General features: G+C 41.2%; 1 long non-coding RNA gene across 1 annotated transcript; it reads left to right on the top strand.

Annotated features, from left to right (window-relative positions):
• Positions 1-10,023: 10,023 nt before the first annotated feature.
• On the top strand, positions 10,024-21,643 carry LOC127686698 (uncharacterized). Its single transcript, XR_007978228.1, has 3 exons — positions 10,024-10,149; positions 10,248-10,443; positions 21,077-21,643. It is a non-coding gene; the product is annotated as an uncharacterized LOC127686698 (long non-coding RNA).
• Positions 21,644-25,833: the final 4,190 nt, after the last annotated feature.

Below are 25,833 nucleotides of genomic sequence, written 5' to 3'. Positions count from 1 at the left end.
CATGAGCATGGTAGGTTTTCCCATTTTTTGAGGTCTTCTTCAATTTCCTTCTTCAGAGTCTTGAAGTTCTTGTCATACAGATCTTTCACATGTTTAGTAAGAGTCACCCCAAGATACTTTATACTGTTTGTGGCTATTGTGAAGGGGGTCATTTCCCTAATTTCTTTCTCAACATGCTTATCCTTTGAGTATAGGAAGGCCACTGATTTGCTTGAGTTGATTTTATAACCTGCCACTTTGCTGAAGTTGTTTATCAGCTGTAGGAGCTCTCTAGTGGAGTTCTTTGGGTCACTTAGGTAGACGATCATGTCGTCTGCAAATAATGATAGTTTGACTTCTTCCTTTCCAATTTGTGTCCCTTTGACCTCCTTATGTTGTTGAATTGCCCGAGCTAGTACCTCAAGTACAATATTGAAAAGATAAGGAGAAAGGGGGCAGCCTTGTCTGGTCCCTGATTTCAGTGGGATTGCTTCAAGTTTCTCTCCATTTAGTTTGATGCTGGCTACCGTTTTGCTGTATATTGCTTTTACTATGTTTATGTATGGGCCTTGAATTCCTGTTCTCTCCAAGACTTTAAGCATGAAGGGATGCTGAATTTTGTCAAATGCTTTTTCAGCATCCAATGAAATGACCATGTGGTTTTGTTCTTTGAGTTTGTTTATGTAGTGGATTGTATTGATGGATTTCCATATATTGAACAAACCCTGCATTCCCGGGATAAAGCCTACTTGATCATGGTGGATGATCGTTTTGATGTGTTCTTGGATTCGGTTGGCAAGAATTTTATTGAGTATTTTTGCATCGATATTCATAAGGGAAATTGGTCTGAAGTTCTCTTTCTTTGTTGGATCTTTTTGTGGCTTTGGTATCAGCGTAATTGTGGCTTCGTAGAAGGAATTGGGTAGTGTTCCTTCTGTTTCTATTTTGTGGAATAGTTTGAAGAGTATTGGTGTTAACTCTTCTTTGAAGGTCTGGTAGAATTCTGCACTGAAGCCATCTGGTCCTGTGCTTTTTTTGGTTGGAAGACTTTCTATGACTCCTTCTATTTCTTTAGGCATTATGAGACTGTTTAGATGGTCTAGTTGGTCCTGATTTAATTTTGGTATTTGGTATCTGTCAAGGAAATTGTCCATTTCCTCCAGATTCTCCAGTTGTGTTGAGTACAGGCTCTTGTAGTAGGATCTGATGATTTTTTGGATTTCCTCAGTTTCCGTTGTTATGTCTCCCTTTTCATTTCTAAGTTTGTTAATTTGGATACTTTCTCTGTGCCCTTTGGTCAGTCTGGCTAAGGGTTTATCTATCTTGTTGATTTTCTCAAAGAACCAGCTCCTGGTTTTGTTGATTTTTTGTATGGTTCTCTTTGTTTCTACTTGATTGATTTCGGCCCTGAGTTTGATGATTTCCTGCCTTCTACTCCTCCTGGGCGAAATAGCTTCTTTTTGTTCTAGGGCTTTCAGGTGTGTCATTAAGCTGGTAATGTATGCTCTCTCCATTTTCTTTTTGGAGGCACTCAGGGCTATGAGTTTTCCTCTTAGCACTGCTTTCATTGTGTCCCATAGATTTGGGTATGTTGTGTTTTCATTTTCATTGTGTTCTAAAAAGTCTTTAATTTCTTTCTTTATTTCTTCCTCGACCAAGGTATCATTGAGTAGAATATTGTTCAGTTTCCACGTGTATGTGGGTTTTCTGTTGTTTCTGTTGCTATTGAAGACCACTTTTACTCCATAGTGATCAGATAGGAGGCATGGGATTAGTTCTATCTTCTTATATTTGTTGAGGTCTGTCTTGTGACCAATTATATGGTCGATTTTGGAGAAGGTACCATGAGGTGCTGAATAAAAGGTATATTCTTTTGTTTTAGGATAGAATGTTCTATATATATCAGTTAAATCTAATTGGTCCAAAGCTTCAATTAGTTTCATTGTGTCCCTGTTTAGTTTCTGTTTTCCTGATCGGTCCATTGAGGAAAGTGCAGTGTTGAAGTCACCCACAATTATTGTGTTAGGTGCAATGTGTGCTTTTAGTTTTAATAAAGTTTCTTTTACGAAAGAGGGTGCCCTTGCATTTGGGGCATAGATGTTCAGGATTGAGAGTTCTTCTTGTTGTATTTTTCCTTTGACCAGCAAGAAGTGTCCCTCAGGGTCTCTTTTGATGACTTTGGGTTGAAAGTCAATTTTATCTGATATTAAAATGGCTACTCCAGCTTGTTTCCTGAGACCATTTGCTTGTAAAATTGTCTTCCAGCCTTTTACTCTAAGGTAGTGTTTGTCTTTGACCCTGAGGTGTGTTTCCTGTAAGCAGCAAAATGTAGGGTCCTGTTTACGTATCCATTCAGTTAGTCTGTGTCTTTTTATTGGGGCATTAAGTCCATTGATGTTAAGAGATATTAAGGAATAGTGATTGTTACTTCCTATCATTTTTGACGTTATTTTTTAAATTTGAATGCTTAACTTCTTTTGGGTTTGATGAAAGGTTACTATCTTGCTTTTTCCAGGGTGAAGTTTCCCTCCTTGTATTTGTGTTGTCCTCCTATTATTCTTTTTAGGGCCAGGTTTGTGGATAGATATTGGGTAAACTTGATTTTGTCATGAAATATCTTAGTTTCTCCATCTATGGTGATTGAGAGTTTTGCTGGATATAGTAGTTTTGGTTGGCATTTGTGTTCTCTTAGAGTCTGCATGAGATCTGCCCAGGACCTTCTAGCCTTCATAGTCTCAGGTGAAAAGTCTGCTGTGATTCTGATAGGTCTTCCTTTATATGTTACTTGGCCTTTTTCTCTTACTGCCTTTAGTATTCTTTCTTTGTTTAGAACATTTGGTGTTTTGATTATTATGTGATGGGAAGTATTTCTGCTCTGGTCCAGTCTGTTTGGAGTTCTGTAGGCTTCTTGTATATTCATGGGCATCTCTCTCTTTAGGTTAGGGAAGTTTTCTTCCATAATTTTATTGAAGATGTTTGCTGGCCCTTTAAGTTGTAAATCTTCACTCTTATCTATGCCTATAATCCTTAGGTTTGGTCTTCTCATTGTGTCCTGGATTTCCTGGATATTTTGGGTTACAAGCTTTTTGCACTTTGCATTTTCTTTAACTGTTGAGTCCATGGTTTCTATGGAATCTTCAGCATCTGAGATTCTTTCTTCTATCTCTTGTATTCTGTTGTTGATATTTGCATCTCTGTCCCCTGATTTCTTCCCAAGGCTTTCTATCTCCAAAGTTGTCTCCCTTTGAGTTTTCTTAGTTGTTTCTACTTCTGATTTTAGATCCTGGATCGTTTTGCTTAGCTCCTTCACTTGCATGTTTGTGTTTTCCTGTAATTCTTTAAGAGATTTTTGTGTTTCCTCTTTCATGACCTCAGCCTGTTGACCAAAGTTCTCCTGTATTTCTTTAAGAGATTTTTGTGTTTCGTCTTTCATGACCTCAGCCTGTTGACCAAAGTTCTCCTGTATTTCTTTAAGTGTTTTTTGCATTTCCTCCTTGTTGGCTTTTGTATTCTCCTGGATTTCTTTCAATGATTTTTGTGTTTCCCTTGCAAGGGCTTCTAACTTTTGATCCATTTTCTCCTGAATTTCTTTAAGTATGTCCTTCATGTGTTCCTGTACCAGCATCATGACCAGTGATTTTAAATCCAAATCTTGTTTTACTGGTGTGATGGGGTATCCAGGACATGTTGGTAGAGGAGAATTGGGTTCAGATGTTGCCATATTGTCTTGATTTCTGTTAGTGACGTTCCTGCGTTTGCCTTTTGCCATCTAGTTCTCACTGGTGTTAGGTTGACTTGTCAGTGCTGGACTCACCAGTGCAAGCTGCCCCTTCCCAGTTGGCCTTGGTGCACAGCTTACCTCCTGCACTGCTTGTAGACAGGGTGCTGCTGCCAGGCTGTTCAGATCCCAAAGCAGGCACCTGAAGGCTCCCGCTGGGGCCCGCTGGATTCACTGGAGCACACTGACTTCTCCCAGCTGGCCGCCCGGAAGCCCAGCTAGCCACTTGCAGGACTTGGAGATGTGGTGCTGCCGCCCAGGCTGATCTGGATCCGGAAGCGGAGAGAGTAGAGCTGAGGGCTTCCGCCTGAGGCCTTGCCCCAGATTGTGTCTGTGGACCAGATGGAGCCCGTGTGCACCCCCAGGGAGTGCCGATGGTGTATGCTGCTGTGACCTACCCTGTGTTCTGCTCACTCAGCTGGGCAGCCGATCCGCCAACCGGGCTGTCGCACACAAGGTTAGCCTGGCCGCCCAGTCCCTGAATCCCAGCAAAAGCCTGGGAGGCCAAGGTCCGAGCAAAGTTCCCCTAGGGCTATGACTGTTAATTGGGTCCCGCCAGGTGACTAGGATGGCGGGCGTGCGCTCCCGCGCTCCCTGAAAGCGCCGGGAGAGTCTGCTGTGCTAACAATCACCTTGGCGGGTTGACTCACAGATGGCCCACCAAGCCGCCCAGTTCTTGGGGTCAGCCCTGTGCCTTTTGGGGCCTAGACCCCCACTTTGTTAGCCTCAGGCTATGCCTGTTACAGGTCTGCCCGCCAGAGCTCTCTGTTGTCCTGCAGGCAAAATGGCGGCGGCGCGCACGCAGGCCTGGGCAAAAAACCTCCTGGCTGGGTTGGCACCCCGATGGCCCCCCCCCCCCACCAGCCCAGGGCCTGGGTGCAGGCCAATACCCGTCGGGCTCAGACCACCACGGTGTTGGCCTCTTATTATGTTTGTGTACCTCAGTCTGTCAGATCCCTGAAGTACGGAACCAAGATGGATGCACCTCTCCTGACTGGTGGGAGGCCGAGTTCTGAAGTGGCCTCCGTGCAGGAAAGGCGCTGCACAACTGCAGCTGCTTGCCGCCCGGCTGGTCAGCGAAGGTCAGTGGTCATGGGCGCAGGGCCTAACTGGTCCCTGTGTCGCCTTGGTTCCACTGCTGATGGCCCTTCCGCTGGACCAGCCACTGCCGCCGCCGCCGCTGCAGCCTCCTAAGTCCAGAAACTTAATATGACTTTTTATATTTACACAAATATTTTAATAGGCATAGTAGAAAAGCAGAAAGAAATGGGAAAAGGGACATCTTTTACAGTATAAAATTATTGCACAGAGATTTAAAAACATCTAATTCATAATTTTGAATGCCTAATTAAATATTACTTTAGATACATTTTAAAGTTTAACTGACTGATGTTGAACTGAGGTGCAGGTTCTGAACTTTGTTGACAATATGTCATAAATATCATACTTTCACATGAAAGTGACATTGTCTTGGTAGAGACTAAATGACTACTAACAAAGGCTTTCAGTGTTGAGATAGTGTTTATTATCCTAGGCTGGACTCAAACTCATTATGTAATTGAGGATGGTTTTGAACTTCCAGTTCTCCTGCCTCCACCTCCCAAGTGCCAAGATTTGGTTTATGGGGTACTGGGGATGAAACCCAGGGCTTCATACATGCTGGACAAACATTGAACCAAATGAGCTACATCTCCTGCCCATAACAAAGACTTATTTTTTAAACTCAATTCATTAAGAGCACAAGAGTTAAGAAATGTACAAGATCTCAAGCAAATTAAATTCATAATATTACCAAGATGTTTAAATAGTGTAGTGACTTCTTGGGTCATAGCGATTACCCGGTGAAGAACAAAGTGTGAAATACCTGTAGACACACAGAACATAATGAAGTATTTAGAGAAAGCAGCGCATCCTATCTTAGAGGAATGCCTTATGTTATACATACGTCTCAAAGAAAAGTAAAAACCTTACTAACATTTATACATGTGCTACATTTGCCAGCATGCCTGAGAGTGTCACTGAAATGTTCCGGTAACAATCCTTTCAAGAACTCCACAAACATGAACACCAGAAGCATCTTTAAAGAGGTGGACATGGCACTTCCAACATAGCAATGATTAAAACGCAAACCACTGTTCTCTTAAAACATATCTGACAAGCTGTAACAAAGAGCAAGGATGGTCTGCACTCATTTCATAATATCTGCTTTAAAAGATGGATTGTAGCCAGGCGAGGTGGAAAACACCTCCGGTCTTAGCACTTAGGGGCCCTAAGGGAGAATTGCAAGTCCCAGGCCTGCCTGGGATACATCATGAGGCTATGTCCTAAAATACAATAAAAAAGTAGGGAAAGGGATGGGTAAGCTGAGGCCATGATCATTTGCTAAATATACTTGACCTGCTGCCATTTTGGATAGATTAATGTTTTCAGTTAAACAAGCATTCACAAACCCTCATGCTTCTCAGGGCCTCTACTGGAAACTCAGACTTACTGGGATATTTATGAAAAAGCAGAAAATGCATATTATATGACTTTTGTCAATGTGGCTTCAAATACTGTTGAGGGAAAGGAGAAAAAGTTGTTCCCATTGAGAACAGTAAACATACAGGCCTTTTTTTTGTTTTTTTGTTTTTTTGTTGTTGTTGTTGTTTTGCTTACAGCATCATAATGTACAAGAAACCAGCAGTGGTTTGACTTTCATTCTGATGGCTAATAGCCCTGATTGTTTTCTCATGTCTCTATCAGTCACTTGTGTGCCTTCCTTGAGAACTAACCTTTACAGATCCTTTGCCAATTTGAAAAAAAAAAACCAAACTGAACTATGTTTTTTATTGTTGAGTTGTAAGAACTTTTTATATATTATAGATATGAGTTCTTTTTGCTAGATAAATGATTTAATCCCATTGTAAGAGTTGTCTTTTACTTTCTTTATTGCATTCATTGACAGACCCATTTCCTCTTTAAATTCTGTACAGTCCATTTAGATAGTTTTCTTATATTAACTACTTCTGATAGTATAGCTAAGAATCCATTGCTTGAACAATGGACATAATTCTATAGATCTATAGTTATACTTTTCTACTAAGAAGTCTAAACTTTTAGAACAGGGCCTTGGATTTTGTTTGAGTTTATTTTTGTATGTAATGTGAGGTAGGACTGACTTCATGTTTAAAAAAAATGCAACTTGTCAAAGCCACTTATCCAACAGTCTTTTCTATTGTAGTAAAGATTCTTGGCTGGGTTGAGAACCAACTACCTATAAAGATGAGAGTCTATTCTTAGGCTCTTGATTCTACCCCATTGGTCTCTGAGCCTGACCTTGACCAGCCCACACTGTATCTACCACTGTACTTTCTCAGTAAGTTCTGAAATTGGGCAATGCAAGTCTTCTAACCTTGTTCCTCCTTTGCCAACTTAAGTAGGTCCCTGGGGCTCTTGCATTTGCATATGATGTTTAGGGTTAGATTTCTATTTCTTTTCAAAGACATGATTTAGAATCTACAGATAAATTTGCACAGTGGCGCCTCTTAAATTCTGTTGAGTCTTCTGCTCCATGAGCATGAGGCATACCAGACACACATATGGAAGCTGAATGGTGGTGGATTTTCGCAAAATTAAAAGCTTTCTTGTCATCTGATCAAGAGACCAACAGACAAAAGCTCAAATCTTCCTCCCTCATCACTTAGTTGGCAGAGGGAATTAATTGTAGAGAGAGAGAAGGGGGAAATCTGCTTACTGGTTGGATGACAGAAAGGGACACATTTCTTTTTGCTTTTGGTCACAATGCTTTATACTGAGATACTCATATAGTAAGTACAGTGCTGGGTTTGCTAGTTCAGTTTCAGGGAAGGATATTTTGGGTTGAAGCCTGTCCCAGTTTCATTTCTATTTCTGTGATAAACACCAAGACCAAAAACAACTTACAGAGGAAAGGGTCTGTTTCGTCTTATAGCTTACAGTCTATCAAGAAAGGAAGTTAAGGCAGGAACCTACAGACAGCAGTGGAGCAGAGGACCGAGGGGTGATTCATGGCTTACTCAACCTGCTTATATAACCCAGGACCATCTGCCCAGGGCTGTCACCACCTCCAGTGTGCTTGGCCCTCCTACATCAATCATCAATCAAAACAATGCCTTATAGACTTGTCTAGAGACCACTCTGAGGAAGGCATGTTCTCCACTGAGGTTCTTTCTTCCCAGATAACACTAGCAGCCACTACAAAGCTCATACTGAGTTCTTCATTCCTGTTTCACCATTAATAAAGCTCAAATTTGAAAGCTATCAGCTCACGAGTCTGTTTCCAGTTTGGAAGAAGATGGTGGAAGTGAGGAGGGAGGTGAGAAACTGAGCTAGCCCACACTCCAACGCCTGCACGGGGAGGGATTCCAGGTGCAAGGTGAGGTCAACACTTTAGATTTCTGCTATAGCGGTGAAAGGTAAGTTACTCCTACAAGAAGCTGGCCACATATGTGTGAGTCCTTCCTGCCATATGCGGACACTCGGGTCCTTAGAAGTTACTTCATTCTTAAGAGGAAGTCAAACTATCGTTCTCATTGACTTCTTTACATTTTTAAAATTTTATTTATTTATTTTTTTTTAATTTATTTATTTATTTATTCATTTATTTGTGTGTGTGTGTGTGTGTGTGTGTGTGTGTGTGCGTGTGTGTGTTTGTGCTTTGTGTGACAGACTTTTCCTGGCTAGATGCCATAAACATTTCTACTTACTCCAGAAAGAGGGCCCATAACAGATCAAACTAATGACTGCACCACTGTCCTAGTTGGTGAGAAATGAGTTGCAGTAAGGTCGTGGTCAGTAACAGGAGTGTGGGTGAGAGGTCACTGACCTGGAGCAGGGCTAGCACAAAAACAGCTGCATCAGGGGCAAGCCTACCTCAACAGAGATAAGGATGCCCCTAAACTACAACCCTGGAGCTCTCTAAGCAGCCTACAGGTCATTTCACAATATCAACAGATGGCTGTCTTCTCACTGTTTGGAGGGTCAGTCTCCACTCCCAGCAACTGCTTGCACCCTTTTATACTGTGGGCTAGCAATCTCCAGGAACCTTCTCAGCTTCTGTACCCCTGACCTTTGGTTTACCACATGAGGCTGGAGGAGGAAGTGTTTCAGTTTGAAGGGAATTACAATGACTCAGGTGCTGGCGTGCTCACTTACGAGGACAAGTGGAGGACAAAGGTTGACATCGGGTGTGCTCCGGCTTGTCTCACATTCTTATTATTTTATTTTGGTTTGTTCTGAGACAGGGTCTCTTGCTGGGCTAGAGCTCACTGTCAGTTAGACTGGCTGTCCAGCGAGCGAGCTTATCTCTCAGTTCCAGCAGGCATGGGGTTACAGATACACACTGCCACGCCTAGCTTTTAGGTGGGTTCTGAGGGTCAGATCTCAGTTCTTCATGCCTTAATGTAGCAAACACTTTCAACACAGAGACATCTCCTCATGACCTTTACCTTTAACCAGATTCAATTATCTTTCTCGGTGATACAGGGCTGGAGTTACTGGAGCCAAGACAACTTGGTTTTCAGTTTTCACTGTTTTGTACCCTCTTGGAATCTCCTGTGGTTTGATTCATTCACAATGCACTTTCTTCCCTGTCCCCCTAATGTGGAAAATAGCCCAACAAACAACCCCTTAACTAAAGAAAGCAAAATGAACCATTTTTCAGATGCCAGGGTGTTCTGCATGTATTTTAACACCTACAGTCTTGGCTCATTGAATGGAAGCCTGATTGGGAAGAGGTCAAGGCCTGGTGGAGGTGGGTCTTTGCTGGTAGGATGCAGGGAGCAGGCTGTGGTGCTGGGTTAAATGGCTGCAGACACTTGCTGAGAAAGCAGAGGGTTCCCAGAATTAGGAAACTCTCACTTCAGAGAGAGTAGCCCACTTTGCTGTTTGTTTATGGAGTGAAGTGTTGGGAATCATTTCTTGAAGCTTAGGATAGGTTTTTTTTTTCCATGAAATTTCTAAGCCACATAATAGTTTGTAATTAATCCCATTCTTTTTAATCTAACTATAGGCATTTCTGTTCTATGCAGGTGAATACTAACCAATACAGAAATTGTTTGCTTGGATTTTGTTTTTGTTTCAACCCCATGAGCTGTCTATGAACAATATTATCTAGAACTTTCAATTTCACATCCTCAGAAAATGTTAACTCTTGCAAGGTTTAGATTTCTATATCCACATGATTGCTTTACATCTCCAGCTGTGTGTGCATCAAATAAGACCGCAAATTCTGTTTATTCAAAACTGCACAATGCTTTTCTTTTAATAATTTGCTTCCTGTCCAGATCCATGACCGAGGACCTTTGGTGCTATCCTCTGTTCCTTTGTTGTCCCTGTTCCTAGCTTCCCGTCATGGCCAGTACTTGCTGATGGTAAATCCACATATGCTGTAAATCTAACCCTGCTACCCTTCCCCACTGCTGGGGACTTAGTTCTTATCTGGATTAGACCTTTTCTTTTTCTTTTCCAGATCTTCCCCATTCTTATCTTTGTATTTAAGGACTGGAGCAATGGCTCAGTGGTAAAGAGCACTGACTGCTGCTCTTCCAGACATCCAGAGTGCAATTCCCAGCAACCACATTGTGGTTCACAACCATCTGTAACAATCTGATGCCCTCTACTGGTGTGTCTGAAAACAGCAACAGTGTATTCATACATATAAATAAGTAAGTCTTTAAAAAATAATCCATTTTAAATGTAATGTGTGTGTGCGTGTGTGTGTGTGTGTGTGTGTGTGTGTGTGTGTGTGTGCATTCATGTTTGAACTAGGGATACATTTTTCAGTTGATGTGATGCCACATGGTCACAGCCAGGAAGCTCTCCTCACATCCTGACCACCATCTATTTGCACAAATATGGGTCCTATTGGGGGTGACCTGGGTTTACAATAAGCAGTCATTCAAGTGCCTTTTGAAGAAGAGACACAAGCCACACTGTTGTGCAGTCATCTCCCATTGACAATTTGTGACACAGTATCAAAGCAGAGAGGACTCGAGCCACACTGTTGTGCAGTCATCTCCCATTGACAATTTGTGACACAGTATCAAAGCAGAGAGGAGCTAACAGTTTAGAAGAAAAGTCCAAGACAACACAGGAGAACTCTTTAATATATGTCACACGCTGGTTGTCCTCCTGGTGGCACAGGCAGGCAGGGTGAGGTAGCATTTGAGGCTGTGCAGTGGGTGAGAGGGCAGAAGTAGAAATCCTTTTATTTTCTAATGAATCGCTTTTACTAGCATGTACTAACTACATATAGTAGTGGGTTGTGTCTTGTTTATTCTTGTATACAATGCACTTAGACCATATTGACCCCCTTTATTCTGCCCTTTCCCAGTCCTCTCCCACCCCCACTGATCTCCTTCCTCTTTTACTGCATTCATTTTCTTCCTCTTCCTCTTCTTCATATTTGAAGACTTTCTCTCAGAAATGCCAAGTCAATTTATATCCCTAATGAGTCTCAGACCTAAATTTTTGCAAGTTAAGTTTGGATTGTATGTGATTTAAAAAATTAGTAGTGCTCTCAAGTGCTCCCCAAGGTGTGAAATGTCCTGATAGGTGAACCTCTCCTTGGTGGCTTTAGGCTCTTCATCTCTTGTAGGCAGATGTGCATACTAAAACTTTTTAAGTGGTGCAAAGTGTGCACCCCAGTTGCCACCAGCCACATGGTTCTTGTGGCTTTTGCTCTGCACAGGCTGTAAACCTCATCACTCATCACACAGTGTAAGAAATGTAATTGCTACTTCCTTAACCATGGCAAGAGATGTATTTTTAAAAAATGCAAATCTTTTAAATATTTGCTCCGCATTTTTTAACCTTCACCCAGCTATACCCTTCCCCCACAGTGACTATAGACTTAGTCAGAGCAAATCCTATGGCTTCCTGTTTAGCCAAATCAACTCTTTCGGAGGCTGTGACTAATAAAAGCCATACCCCGTGATTATACCTGATTTTCAAAGATCCTGGTTAGCTTTGAGTACATAATTATAAGTGCTCATGCTTATACAATGAGGAAGTTGATTTGAGCTGTCTATAAATTGCACACGTGTGTGTGTGTGTGTGTGTGTGTGTGTGTGTGAGAGAGAGAGAGAGAGAGAGAGAGAGAGAGAGAGAGAGAGAGAGAGAGAGAGAGGGAGGAAGGGAGAGAGGGAGAAAGGGAGGGAGGGAAGGAGGGGAGAGGGAGAGGGAGAGGGAGAGGGAGAGGGAGAGGGAGAGGGAGAGGGAGAGGGAGAGGCTAGATGATTAACTATTGTTAACTTGTAACATACTGGGTGACTACTTAATACTTTGAGATCATGACAGTGTGAAAAATTTAGTTTGTAAGTCTAGCGATATATAGCTCAGTATATATATATATACATATATATATATATATGTATATATATATATATATAATGTTATATATAACAATATAATCAGTAGAGTATATAACATTCTTGATGTCCTGGGCTCAATCAGTTACTAGTCATACAAAAAGGAAGAGAAAGTAAGGGAAGAAGTGGGAGGAGAGAGAGGAGGGGGAGCAGGGGAGGAAGGGAAGAAGAGGAAAGAAGGGGAAGAAGAGGGATAGAGAAAGGAATGGAGGAGAAAAGAGGACGAGCAGGAGGAGCAACAGGAGGAGGAGGAGAAGGAGGAAGAGAAGGGTAATTTGTCTTATAGACTCCTGATGTTTTTTTTCCTTTCCTTTTTTAAATTTATTTATTTTATTTTATTTTATTTTTTTATTTACATTGCAAATGATTTCCCCTTTTTTGGGTCCCCACTCCCCGCAAGTCCCATAAGCCCTCTTCCGTCCCCCTATTCTTCCACCCACCCCTTCCCACTTCCCTGTTCTGGAATTCCCCTATACTCTTGCACCGAGTCTTTCCAGAACCAGGGGCCACTCCTCCATTCTTTTTGGACATCATTTAATTTGTGGATTATGTCCTGGGTATTCAAAGTTTCTAGGCTAATATCCACTTATCAGTGAGTGCATACCATGATTGATCTTTTGAGACTGGGTTACCTCACTTAGTATGATGTTCTCCAGCTCCATCCATTTGTCTAAGAATTTCATGAATTCATTGTTACTAATGGCTGAATAGTACTCCATTGTGTAAATATGCCACATGTTTTGTATCCATTCCTCCATTGAAGGACACCTAGGTTCTTTCCAGCTTCTGGCTACTACAAATAGGGCTGCTATGAACATAGTTGAGCATGTGTCCTTATTGCATGCTGAAGAATCCTCTGAATATATGCCCAGTAGTGGTATAACAGGGTCCTCAGGAAGTGACATGCCCAGTTTTCTGAGGAACCGCCAGACTGATTTCCAAAGTGGTTGCACCATCTTGCAATCCCACCAGCAGTGGAGGAGTGTTCCTCTTTCTCCACATCCCCGCCAACACCTGCTGTCTCCTGAGTTTTTGACCTTAGCCATTCTGACTGGTGTGAGGTGAAATCTCAGGGTTGTTTTGATTTGCATTTCCCTAATGATTAATGATGTTGAACATTTCTTAAGGTGTTTCTCAGCTCTCCGAAGTTCTTCATGTGAAAATTCTTTGTTTAGCTCCATACCCTACTTTTTAATGGGGTTATTTGTTTCTCTGGGTTCTACTTTCTTGAGTTCTTTGTATATATTAAATATTAGCCCTCTGTCGGATTTAGGGTTGGTGAAGATCCTTTCCCAGTCTGTTGGTTGACATTTTGTCCTTTTGACGGTGTCCTTTGTCTTACAGAAACTTTGTAGTTTTATGAGGTCCCATTTGTCAATTCTTGATCTTAGAGCATAAGCTATTGGTGTTCTATTCAGGAACTTTTCCCCTGTGCCCATGTCCTCCAGGGTCTTCCCCAGTTTCTTTTCGATTAGTTTCAGTGTGTCAGGTTTTATGTGGAGGTCCTTGATCCATTTGGAGTTGTGCTTGGTACAAGGAGTTAAGAATGGATCGATGCACATTCTTCTGCATGCTGACCTCCAATTGAACCAGCACCATTTGTTGAAAAGACTATCTTTTTTCCACTGGATGCTTTCAGCTCCTTTGTCGAAGACCAAGTGACCATAGGTGTGTTGGTTTATTTCTGGGTCTTCAATCCTATTCCACTGATCTGCTTGCCTGATATTGTACCAATACCATGCAGTTTTTATCACTATTGCTCTGTAGTAGAGTTTAAAGTCTGGGATATTGAATCCCCCTGAAGTTCTTTTACTGTTGAGAATAGTTTTAGCTATCTTGGGTTTTTTGTTATTCCAGATGAATTTGAGAATTGCTCTTTCTAGCTCTATGAAGAACTGGGTTGGGATTTTTATGGGAATAGCATTGAATCTGTAGATTGCCTTTGGCAAGATGGCCATTTTAACTATATTAATCCTGCCAATCCACGAGCATGGAAGATTTTTCCATTTTCTGAGATCTTTCTTCTTTTTCCTTTCCTAATCTATTCATGATTCAAAATAATAATATCTTGGTTCTTAGTTTCTTTTCTGTTGCTGTGATAAAATAGTTTCATGAAAGCAAGTTAAAGGAGAAATGATTTATTTTAGTTCAAGGTACAGTCCATCATGGTGAGGAAGTCCGGGCAGCAGCTGGGTGTACTGTGTCCATGGTCAGAGATGAAGAGCAGTGAGTGCATGTGGTCTAGCTCCCTCTCCTCACTGAACAGACCTGAACCCTTGACTATAATCCAATTAATGTAATCCAGACAATCCCTTCAGGCATGCCCAGAGGCCCACCTCCCAGGTGATTCAAGGTTCTGTCAAGCTACCAATGTACACTAATCTTCACAAATGGGAAATATATAATATGTGAAAGGCAGTCTACCAGATACAATGGCACTGAAATTATTTTGCTGGCCAATTACCATGAAGAGCAATTCAATCCAAGAGGAATACTTCAGAGCTACAAAATCAAATCACCGTCTGGTCAGTCCCTATGCCACTGGAATATGGATACTTTAGTTTTTCTGGAAAGAGTTTCTGTCAAGGAAAAGTGAACTGCTGGCCATAGTGATATAGGCCTTTTATTCTAGCAGGATTAAACTTTAAACTCAGAAAGCAGAAGTAGGCAGATTTCTGAGTTTAAGGCCAGCTTGGTATACATGGAAAGCTCTAATCTGACCAAGGGTACATAGTAAGACCCAGTCTGAAACAACAACAATAAACAACAACAACAATCAAAACAGAAAGAAAAATACAGTATTATTTTAGCCGTTCTACCTTGATTGACAGTTGTGTCTGTAAAACTCACTTTGCTTTGCTTGGTGCCCACCCATTCCAAGGAGGACTGGCCATTCAAAGGAGACCATGAGCTTCCTGTAAGGGAGTGGTATTGTCCTAGGACTCCCAAGACCAAGTTCTCAGCACAAAGGAGATTTATGAGTGAGATGGGGAAGGGAACAAGAGAAAGGAGAAAGGGATCCCCGCCTGGGGACAAAGGACAACCTCTGGATAGAGAGCAGGCAGGCATGGCTTATAGTTAAATGTCAGTTTATAAAGAGAAAAGGGGAAACCCATGGTAGGATGAAGTGTTTAATTTTAATTGGGCATGTTAATTACGTAAGCCCTAGAGGGCTTTTGATTATTGAACTTCAATGCTTTGATAGCTTGACTTGGATGGCTAGCTTTAGGAATGTAATCTAACAGTTTTTAGCAAGGCAGAGGGACTGGAGAGGGGCAAGGTCTACCAGAGCCATGTTTGCCATGCTCGGGGCTGACTGAAGTCCCTCCATCTACCCAGGCCTGGTCTAAAAAATTGGTTGTTTTCTTCCAATTTCAGTCGCCTGTTTGGAAAATATAGCCTCAAACATCAACTTTCAGTTCCCCATGACCCTTTTTTTTTGGTTCCTAGGTTCTGGCTTAAGTCTCCAACATTCAACTGAATCTCCCTTGAAGCAAAAACAAAAAATAAAAACAAAAACCAACTAACCAACCAACCAACCAAACAAACAAACAAACAAAACTTACCAGTGGCTTAATCACTAAACACAACAGAGCATTTTCTGTCCTTTTGTTTCCAGGGGATTTTCACAGCACTGACAGCCATTATTTCCTGTCTCTGATGTTTTCTTTCTTTCTTTCTTTCTTTCTTTCTTTCTTTCTTTCTTTCTTTCTTTCTTTCTTTCTTTCTTTCTTTCTTTCTTTCTTTCTTTTTTTATGCTTCTTGTGTCTCTTAGTTTCATTTTTCTCCCGAGATGAGCTCTCTATTAGATCAGATTATTTTCAGCAGCCAATTTCAGGCTCCATCTTCAAACAAGTTAAAGAAACGCTGTCTCCCTGAATGTGCAATCACCCTTAGAGGTTACCTGCTTCCTTACCTCATTGTCAGAGTCTGAAGACACTTTGTGCCCCTCTGTTGCACTCGCTGGAAAGGCTTGGGCTCTATAAATCTGGTAAAGGGATTTCTGCAGAGTCACCAGTGACTTTCTGTGTTGCAAATTCCTCACCCAGTTACCTTTTCACTTCCTCCATGAGCCTTCTTTGGTTTTTGTACTGCCATGGCTTTTTCCTAGGTCTCTTCTTGCTGTTTGGACATTCTTTGAGGGGCTTCTGTAGCTCTGTGTTAACTAATTAAACAACGATGGCTCCTGCTGTGTTGTTCTCACCTGAAGCAATAGTAAATGAAATTCACCTTTTTGTTATAGCTTTAACTGTATTAGACATGTGGGCATGAATGTGTGCACAGTCTTTGCTTTTGCCTCCCAGTGCTGCCTTTGTTCACTGGTCTTGTGTCAACTTTGGGAACCTACCTGGGAGAGATGTAAAGATACCTTCCATAGAAAACCTTTATGTTCATGCGAAATTTGCCTGTAAGAACTATGTTTATCTCCCTTCTTGATTCTCAGAGGATCTTTTCTTACTGGGGCTCCTAGGAACTGACTTGAATATAAAATTGTCCCTTTTTCTAGGGCAAATATATATTAGGTCTCTAAGTCACACCATTTGATATCTTGAGTAGGTGTACAAGGCCTAGGAAGAAACATGTCTGTCTAACTGGAGAGTTGGCTACCATTCCTTAGTTACCACCAAGCTGGTAACTAGGACATCATGGAACCAGTAACAGGTCAGGATCCTGGGTAACGTTTTCTGCTCGCACTCTTCCTTCCCTCCATTACTCAGCCAATACTGCTGATTCTATTGTGTAAATGTCCAGTAAGAGGAACTTCTCTCCATGTTCTTGCTGTCCCCAACTCTCCTTGGGTCTCGTTCTCCTGCATCTATGTTGTTTCTGCTAGGATGACTTCCTTCTATTTGTCTCCCACACTACTGTCAGAAGTATTATTTAGCACCCAAGAGTAGGGCAGCCCATCAGCAATCTGTGCCAGGGAAACCCAGATATCCAGTGGTGCAGAAATAGCCTTACAGGCTCACAGGAGGTTCAAGCATCAGCCGGTGACAACAGGACCAACTAACTCCAGAGATAACCAGATGGCAAAAGGCAAACGTAGGGACGTTACTAACAGAAATCAAGCCAATATGGCAGCATCTGAACCCAATTCTCCAACAACAGCAAGTCCTGGATACCCCAACACACCAGAAAAACAAGATTTGGATTTAAAATCACATCTCATGATGCTATTAGAGGATTACAAGAAGGACATAAATAAATCTCTTAAAGAAATACAGGAGACCATGAATAAGGTAGAAGCCCTTACAAAGGAAACACAAAAATCACTTAAAGAAATTTAGGAGAATATGGGTCAACAGATAGAAGCCAATAAAGAGGAAACACAAAAATCACTTAAAGAAATGCAGGAGAGTTTGGATCAACAGAAAGAAATCATGAAAGAGGAAACACAAAAATCTCTTAAAGAATTATAGTTAAACACATACAAACAAGTGAAGGAACTGCGCAAAACAATCCAGGATCTAAACCACCAGTAGAAACAATTAAGAAATCACAAAGGGAGACGACTTTGGAGATAGAAAACCTTGGGAAGAAATCAGGGGCCATAGATGCAAATATCAACAACAGAATACGAGATAGAAGAAAGAGAATCTCAGATGCCGAAGATACCATAAAAACCATTGACTCAACAGTCAAAGAAAATGCAAAATGCATAAAGCTTGTAACCCAAAACATCCAGGAAATCCAGGACACAATGAGAAGACCAAACCTAAGGATTATAGGCATAGATAAGAGTGAAGATTTACAACTTAAAGGGCCAGCAAATATCTTCAACAAAATTATGGAAGAAAACTTCCATAACCTAAAGAGAGAGATGCCCACGAATATACAAGAAGCCTAAGAACTCCAAACAAGACTCGACCAGACCAGAAATACCTCCCATCACATAATAATCAAAACCCAAATGTACTAAACAAAGAAAGAATATTAAAAGCAGTAAGAGAAAAAGGCCAAGTAACATATCAAACCTATCAAAATTACACCAGACTTACCAGAGACTATCCTAGAAGATCCTGGGAAGATCTCATACAGACTCTTAAGAGAATACAAATGCCAGCCAAGACTACTATACCCAGCAGAACTCTCAATCACCATAGATGGAGAAACCAAGATAATTCCATGATAAAACCAAATTTACACAATATCTTTCCACAAACCCAGCTCTACAAAGGATAATAGGTGGAAAACACCAATACAAGGAGGGGAACTACACCCTGGAAAAAGCAAGAAAGTAATCTTCTTCCAATAAACCCATAAGAAGATAACCACTCAAACATAAAAATAACATCAAAAATAAGAGGAAGTAATAACTATTCCTTAATATCTCTTAACATCAATGGACTCAATTCCCCAATAAAAAGACATAGCCTAACAGACTAGATACATAAACAGGACCCTACATTTTGCTGCATACACAAACACACCTCAGTGTCAAAGACAAACACTACCTCAGAGTAAAAGGCTGGAAAACAATTTTAAAAGCAAATGGTTTCAGGAAACAAGCTGGAGTAGCCATTCTAATATTAGATAAAATTGACTTTCAATCTAAAGTCATCAAAAGAGACATGGAAGGACACTACTTACTGGTGAAAGGAAAAATCCACCAAGAAGAACTCTCAATTTGAACATCTATGCTCTAAATTCAAGGGCACCCTCATTTGTAAAAGAAACTTTACTAAAGCTCAAAGCACACATTGCACCTAACACTGTAATTGTGGGTAACTTCAACACACTACTCTTCTCAATGGACCAATCAGGAAAACAGCAACTAAACAAGGACACAGTGAAACTACTTGAAGCTTTGGACCATTGGATTTAACATATATATATGTATATATACATATATATATGTTATATGATATATGATATATATATATATATGTTATATGATATATGATATATATTCATCCTAAAGCAAAAGAATATACCTTTTTCTCAGCACCTCATGGTACCTTCTCCAAAATCGACCATATAATTGGTCACACGACAGACCTCAACAGATATAAGAAGATCAAACTAATCCCACGCTTCCTATCAGAACACTATGGAGTAAAAGTGGTCTTCAATAGCAACAAAAGCAACAGAAAGCCCACATACATATGGAGGCTGAACAGTACTCTACTTAATGATACCTTGGTCCAGGAAGAAATAAAGAAAGAAATCAAAGACTTTTAGAATTTAATAAAAATGAAGGCACAACATACCCAAATTTATGGGACACAATGAAAGCAGTGCTAAGAGGAAAACTCATAGCCCTGAGTACCTCCGGAAAGAAAATGGAGAGAACATACACTAGCAGCTTAACAGCACACCTGAAAGCCCTAGAACAAAAAGAAGCTAATTCACCCAAGAGGAGTAAAAGACAGGAAATCATCAAACTTAGCGCTGAAATCAATCAAGTAGAAACAAAGAGAACCATACACAAAATCAACAAGACCAGGAGCTGGTTCTTTGAGAAAATCAACAAGATAGATAAACCCTTAGCCAGACTAACCAGAGGGCACAGAGACAGTATACAAATTAACAAAATTAGAAATGAAAAGGGAGATATAACAACAGAAACTGAGAAAATTAAAAAAAAAATCAGATCCTACTACGAAAGTCTGTAATCAACACAACTGGAAAATTTGGAGGAACTGCACAATTTCCTAGACAGATAACAAACACCAAAATTGAATCAGGATCAAATTCATCATCTAATCAGTCCGATAACCCCTAAAGAAATAGAAGTGGTCATTGAAAGTCTTCCAACCAATAAAAGCACAGGAGCAGATGGTTTTAATGCACCAAGGAGGTCAACAAAATTAGACAACAAAAGGAGGTCAAAGGGATACAAATTGGAAAGGAAGAAGTCAAACTATCACTATTTGCAGATGGCATGATAGTATTCTTTTTTTTTTTTTTACATAACATTGATATTTTTCTTTCTTTTTTTCATTCAATATATTCTTTATTTACATTTCAAGTGATTTTCCCTTTCCTGGATCCCCCCTCCCCGAAAGTCCCATAAGCCTTCTTCCCTCCCCCTGTTCCCCAATTCCTTCCCACTTCCCTGTCCTGGTATTCCTCTACACTGCTGCACTGAGACTTTCCAGGACCAGGGGCCACTCCTTCCTTCTTCTTGGTCATCATTTGATATGTGAAATGTGTCTTGGGTATTCCAAGCTTCTAGGCTAATATCTGCTTATCAGTGAGTGCATATCATGAGCGTTCTTTTGAGACTGGGTTATTTCACTTAGGATGATGTTCTCCAGTTCCATCCATTTGTCTAAGAATTTCATGAATTCATTGTTCCATTGTGTATATATACCACATTTTCTGTATCCATTCCTCTGTTGAGGGACATCTGTGTTCTTTCCAGTTTCTGGCTATTATAAATAGGGCTGCTATGAACATAGTAGAGCATGCATCCTTATTACATGTTGGGGAATCCTCTGGTTATATATGCCTATGAGTGATATAGCGGGGTCCTCTGGAAGTATCATTCCCAGGTTTCTGAGGAACCGCCAGACTGACTTCCAGAGTGGTAGTACCAGCTTGCAACCCCACCAGCAGTGCGGGAGTGTTCCTCTTTCTCCACATCCTAGACAGCACCTATTTTCTCCTGAGTTTTTGATCTTAGCCCTTCTGACTGGTGTGAGGTGAAATCTCAGGGTTGTTTTGATTTGCATTTTCCTGATGACTAAGTATGTTGAACATTTCTTTAGTTGCTTCTCAGCCATTGGATATTCTTCAGGTGAAAATTCTTTGTTTAGCTCTGTACCCCATTTTTAAGGGGGATATTTGGCTTTCTGGTGTCTACCTTCTTGAGTTCTTTGTATATCTTGCATATAAGCCCTCTGTTGGTAGTGTTGGTAAAGATCTTTTTCCAATTTGTTGGTTGCCATTTTGTCCTTTTGACAATGTCCTTTGCCTTACATAGACCATATGAAGCCCAAGAAAAAGAAGACCAAAGTGTGGATGCTTCAGTGCTTCATAGAAAAGGGATCAAAATACTCACAGGAGGAAATATGGAGACAAAATGTTGAGCAGAGACTGAAGGAAAGGTCATCCAGAAGCTGCCACACCTCGGGATCATCCCATATGCAGTCAAGAAGCCCAGATGCTAATGTGGATGCTGGGAAGTGCTTGAGGACTAGAGCCTGATATGATTGTCTCCTGAGAGTCTCTGTCAGAGCCTGACAAATACAAAGGTGAATGTTCTCAGCCAACATTGGACTGAGTGCAGGGTCCCCAATGGAGGAGTTGGACAATGGACTGAAAAAGCTGAGGGGGTTTGCAGCTCCATGGAGGGAGTAACAATGTCAACTGGCCAGACCCCCCCAGAGCTCCCAGGGACTGGACCACCAACCAAAGAATACACATGGGGGGACTCACGTCTCCTGCCACATATGTGGTAGAGGATGGCCTTGTTGGATATCAGTGGGAGGAGAGGCCCTTGGGCTTGAGGGTTTTTGATACTCCAGTGTAGGGGAATGCCAAGGCAGGAAAAAGGGAGTAGGTGGGTGGGGGAGAACCCTCGTAGAGGCAGGGGGAGAGAGGATGACATGGGGATTTCCTAGGGGGAGTTCTGGAAAGGGGAAAACATTATATACAACACACACACACACACACACACACACACACACATATATATATATATATAAAATAAACCAAGCACTTATGTGACTTTTTTGTGACTTGCTGTGTTTCTTCTTTTGCCAGAAAACTGTATTTCAAAACTCAGAAGGTAGGTTAATAACCTACTTTCTCATACAAAGAGGAAAATAAAAGCACATGAAGCCAATAGCCTATCACAACACTTAACCTTGCCACACTGTAAGAGAGGTAAAGCGGGACCACGCTCCTCACACAGACAAGGTGGCCCCACTGACTGGCAGGACTATCCAGGCTCACAGGTAATTTCTAACCCCTGCTCAAACTCAAAACTGAAGTACAAATGAGCCACTAGTAATCTGACACTGTGAGTATTTGTCTAAGGGAAGAAAGAGCAGACCTCTTCTTGGTGACCTCAGATGTACAATGGAGTGCTGCTATTAGCCCAAGTTTTCTAAAGGCAAAGAAAGGAAGCAATTAAGTTGTGCAGTGCTTGGTTTCTGTTGCATTGCACACAGATCTACATCCTTAAACCAGCACATAAATGACACAGTCAGAATTTCTCTGCCCAGAGGGCTCATGGTCCCCACAGTGGGATGTATTTGGGTCTCCTTACCAGTCAGGGTACAATGAATCCTGGCACGGATTCAGTAACTGCACATATTTTAGACTTAACTCAGTGATAGGAAACATGAAGTTTATTACTTCCTCCCATAATGCTTGATGAAAGTGTAAAGACACAAAGTATGGTCCCTTGAGGCTTTCGTAGTTGATTTCAGGAATGCTCCAGGGAAAGGTAAGTCATGCTCTGGCCAGGGCACCTGTTCCGTGGAAAGAGACAAATTTGTAGGAGATGTGTTTTTTACCGGTCTTATGAAAAATCATTTGCACTCAGCTTATTGGTGCTTATTGGTATTTTGACCAAGCTATTCTTTTGATTCCAGAAAAAGTCTGATTAGTAAGGGAGTTCAGAAATGGCTCGTCTTTCCACTCTACCCTTCCTCTGACCTTACCTGGCCCTGCTGTTGAGAGTGAGTTTTGATGTCGGCTCAGTATTAGAGCAACAAGGTAAGGATGCTAGGAAAGGATTTCTAATCTCTTACATGATAGGGAAGCGTCTCCAGACTGACTGTAATACACTGTCTACCAGACAAATGTGTTAGAAAGCCCTGAGCTCTCTTTTTAACCAGCACGACTATTGTGTCTGAATCTTAAATTACACACAGGAAGAAAACAAAATCTGTAACATGTCTGTGGTTTAATGCCAGGAGGATGGGGCTCACAGGAAGGGGAAGGAAGGAAGTATTTACTCTTAAGCAATCTTGCTGTTCTATTGTTGAGAATAAAATAGAACTTCTATTTTAACTAGATTAACCTAATTCCATATATACTAGGTAAAGTGCTATGTCCTCAATGTGATTCCAAATTAGATTTAAAAAGTAGATTTTATATTACCTGTATAAAACAGCATGCAAAGATAAGCTTTTACTCTTGCAATCCCACATTTATTGCACAAAATATAAGATTTGATTGGTGTGTGTGTGTGTGTGTGTGTGTGTGTGTGTGTGTGTGTGAAATGTGTGCTGGGACACATGGAGGTCAGAATAGAATGGTCCATCCCTTGAAGCTGGAATTACAAGTAGTTGTGAGCCACCCGACATGCTCTCTGGGAATTGAGCTCTGCTCCTCTGAAAGAACAGAAAGTACTCTTACATACTAAGCCATCTCTTCTGGTCCTTATTATGCATTTTTGAAATTATATTTGACAGTTCAGTTTTGAACATTGTGAGATTACATTTAATCCTTTTTTAAAAAAAAATCCCCCAAATCATGGCATCTATTAACTGAAATAACAGTAAAATAAAATTTTTAGAAGCACATCTACAAATGACAAAGAGCATGAGAGGAAAGCTAATCACAACACTTTAGAAGTGCAGAAGCAGATAGTGAAGACAGAGGAAGACAAGACAAGACGCATAGTAAGGGATGTTCATGAGCAGGTAAAATCCACCCAGAGCCTCTCAAAGATCTGGACAATAATAGATCTGAAAGTAGACGGTCTTGCAGATCAGAGTAATAATCAGTTCAGTCTCTGGGTCTGTCCTCATGTTGCTTACCAGGATGGTGCCTCTTCCAGACAGTAGGTGGAGGTCATATTCTAATCAGAAGGGCTTTGGCCTCAGGGACAGTATGCATGGCTGCAGCAATGCCATCCTGAGAGCAAGGCAATTCTAAATGGGTAGAATCCTTCCTGTCTGCAGCCTGACTTCCTCAACACAGCAGAAAGGAAATGGTGACAGCTATGTAGACTTGTATTAGTCAGGGTTCTTTAGAGGAAAGGAACTTGCAGAATCAATATGCATATACATGCATGCATGCATGCATACATACACATACATACATACATACATACATACATACATACATACATACACAAAACACACATGGGCACACACACTCACACACAAAAAGGGGATTTTTTTTTAGAATGGCTTACAGGCTGTGGTCCAGTTAGTCTAACAATGGCTGTCTACCAATGGAAGGTTCAAGAATCAGTAGTTGTTCAGTCTATGAAACTGGATGTCTTAGCTTAGATTTTCAATATAAGATGGAATCCTGAAGAAGTAGTCCCTAATGCCAGTGAAAGAATGGACTTACCAATGAGAGTGAGAGAAAGCGGGGGGGGGGGGGAGGGAGAGAGAGAGAGAGAGAGAGAGAGAGAGAGAGAGAGAGAGAGAGAGAGAGAGAGATCTTCTTTTACGTTTTCTATATAGATTACCAGCAGAAGTGTGAGCCAGATTAAAGGTAATCTGAGTAATAATCAGTTCAGCTTACTTCCTACCTCAAAAGATTTGGATTAAAGGAATCTTCCCATTTCAAATGATTTAATTAAGAAAAAAACTTTCACAGGGATGTCCTGCCACTTGGATTTTAGTTAATTCCAGAGTTAGCTAAGTTGAAAACCAAGGATAGCTATCATAAGACTCCAGGCAGGAACATAAAGATTGCTTTTTCTGGGGACTGATCAAAATGAAAGCAAAGCAACATATGCTTTGGAAATTTTAGCAAATAGAGGTGTGCCTTGGTGCTGAGTGAGGCCCACATGCCACATCTGCTCAGTATTTTTTGGTCTGTCAGGCTTCCTTTTCCAGTATGAGCAAAATAGGAGGAAATTGATCCAAAGTGTGTGACACAGAAGGAAAGAATGATGGGTAATTTGGAGGGTGCACAGCCAGAGCACAAAGTAGGGAAACCCCAGGAAGATAAAGAGTGCCTGGAAACATTGGGGAAACATCCACGAAGGGAAACCTTGTAGAAGCCTTGGATGGTAAAGAGAGCTTTCAGAATGCAGAGAAACAGCAGAGTTAGGGAAAAAGGAAATGAGGAAAATTAGCCAAAAGAAAGGAGTTCCATAAGCAGAAGCAGGCAGACAACAGGGACAATTTTTTTATTTGATATATTTTTTATTTACATTTCAAATGATTTCCCCTTTTCTAGCCCCCCCAATCCCCTAAAGTCCCGTATGCCCCTGTCCTCCCACCCACCCCTTCCCACTTCCCCGTTCTGGTTTTGCTGAATACTGCTTCACTGAGTCTTTCCAGAACAAGGGGCCACTCTTCCTTTCTTCTTGTATCTCATTTGATGTGTGGATTATGTTTTAGGTATTCCAGTTTTCTAGGTTAATATCCACTTATTAGTGAGTGCATATCATGATTCACCTTTTGAGTCTGGGTTACCTCACTTAGTATGATGTTCTCTAGCTCCATCCATTTGCCTAAGAATTTCATGAATTCATTGTTTCTAATGGCTGAATAGTACTCCATTGTGTAGATATACCACATTTTTTGCATCCACTCTTCTGTTGAGGGATACCTGGGTTCTTTCCAGCATCTGGCAATTATAAATAGGGCTGCTATGAACATAGTAGAGCATGTATCCTTATTACATGGTGGGGAATCCTCTGGGTATATGCCCAGGAGTGGTATAGCAGGATCTTCTGGAAGTGAGGTGCCCAGTTTTCAGAGGAACCGCCAGACTGATTTCCAGAGTGGTTGTTCCAATTTGCAACCCACCAGCAGTGGA

Source organism: Apodemus sylvaticus, chromosome 6, assembly GCF_947179515.1.
Source record: "Apodemus sylvaticus chromosome 6, mApoSyl1.1, whole genome shotgun sequence".
Classification (NCBI taxonomy): Eukaryota; Metazoa; Chordata; class Mammalia; order Rodentia; family Muridae; genus Apodemus; species Apodemus sylvaticus.
Note: the sequence above shows the minus strand (reverse complement) of the source record. Positions and strands in the feature narration are given on the sequence as shown.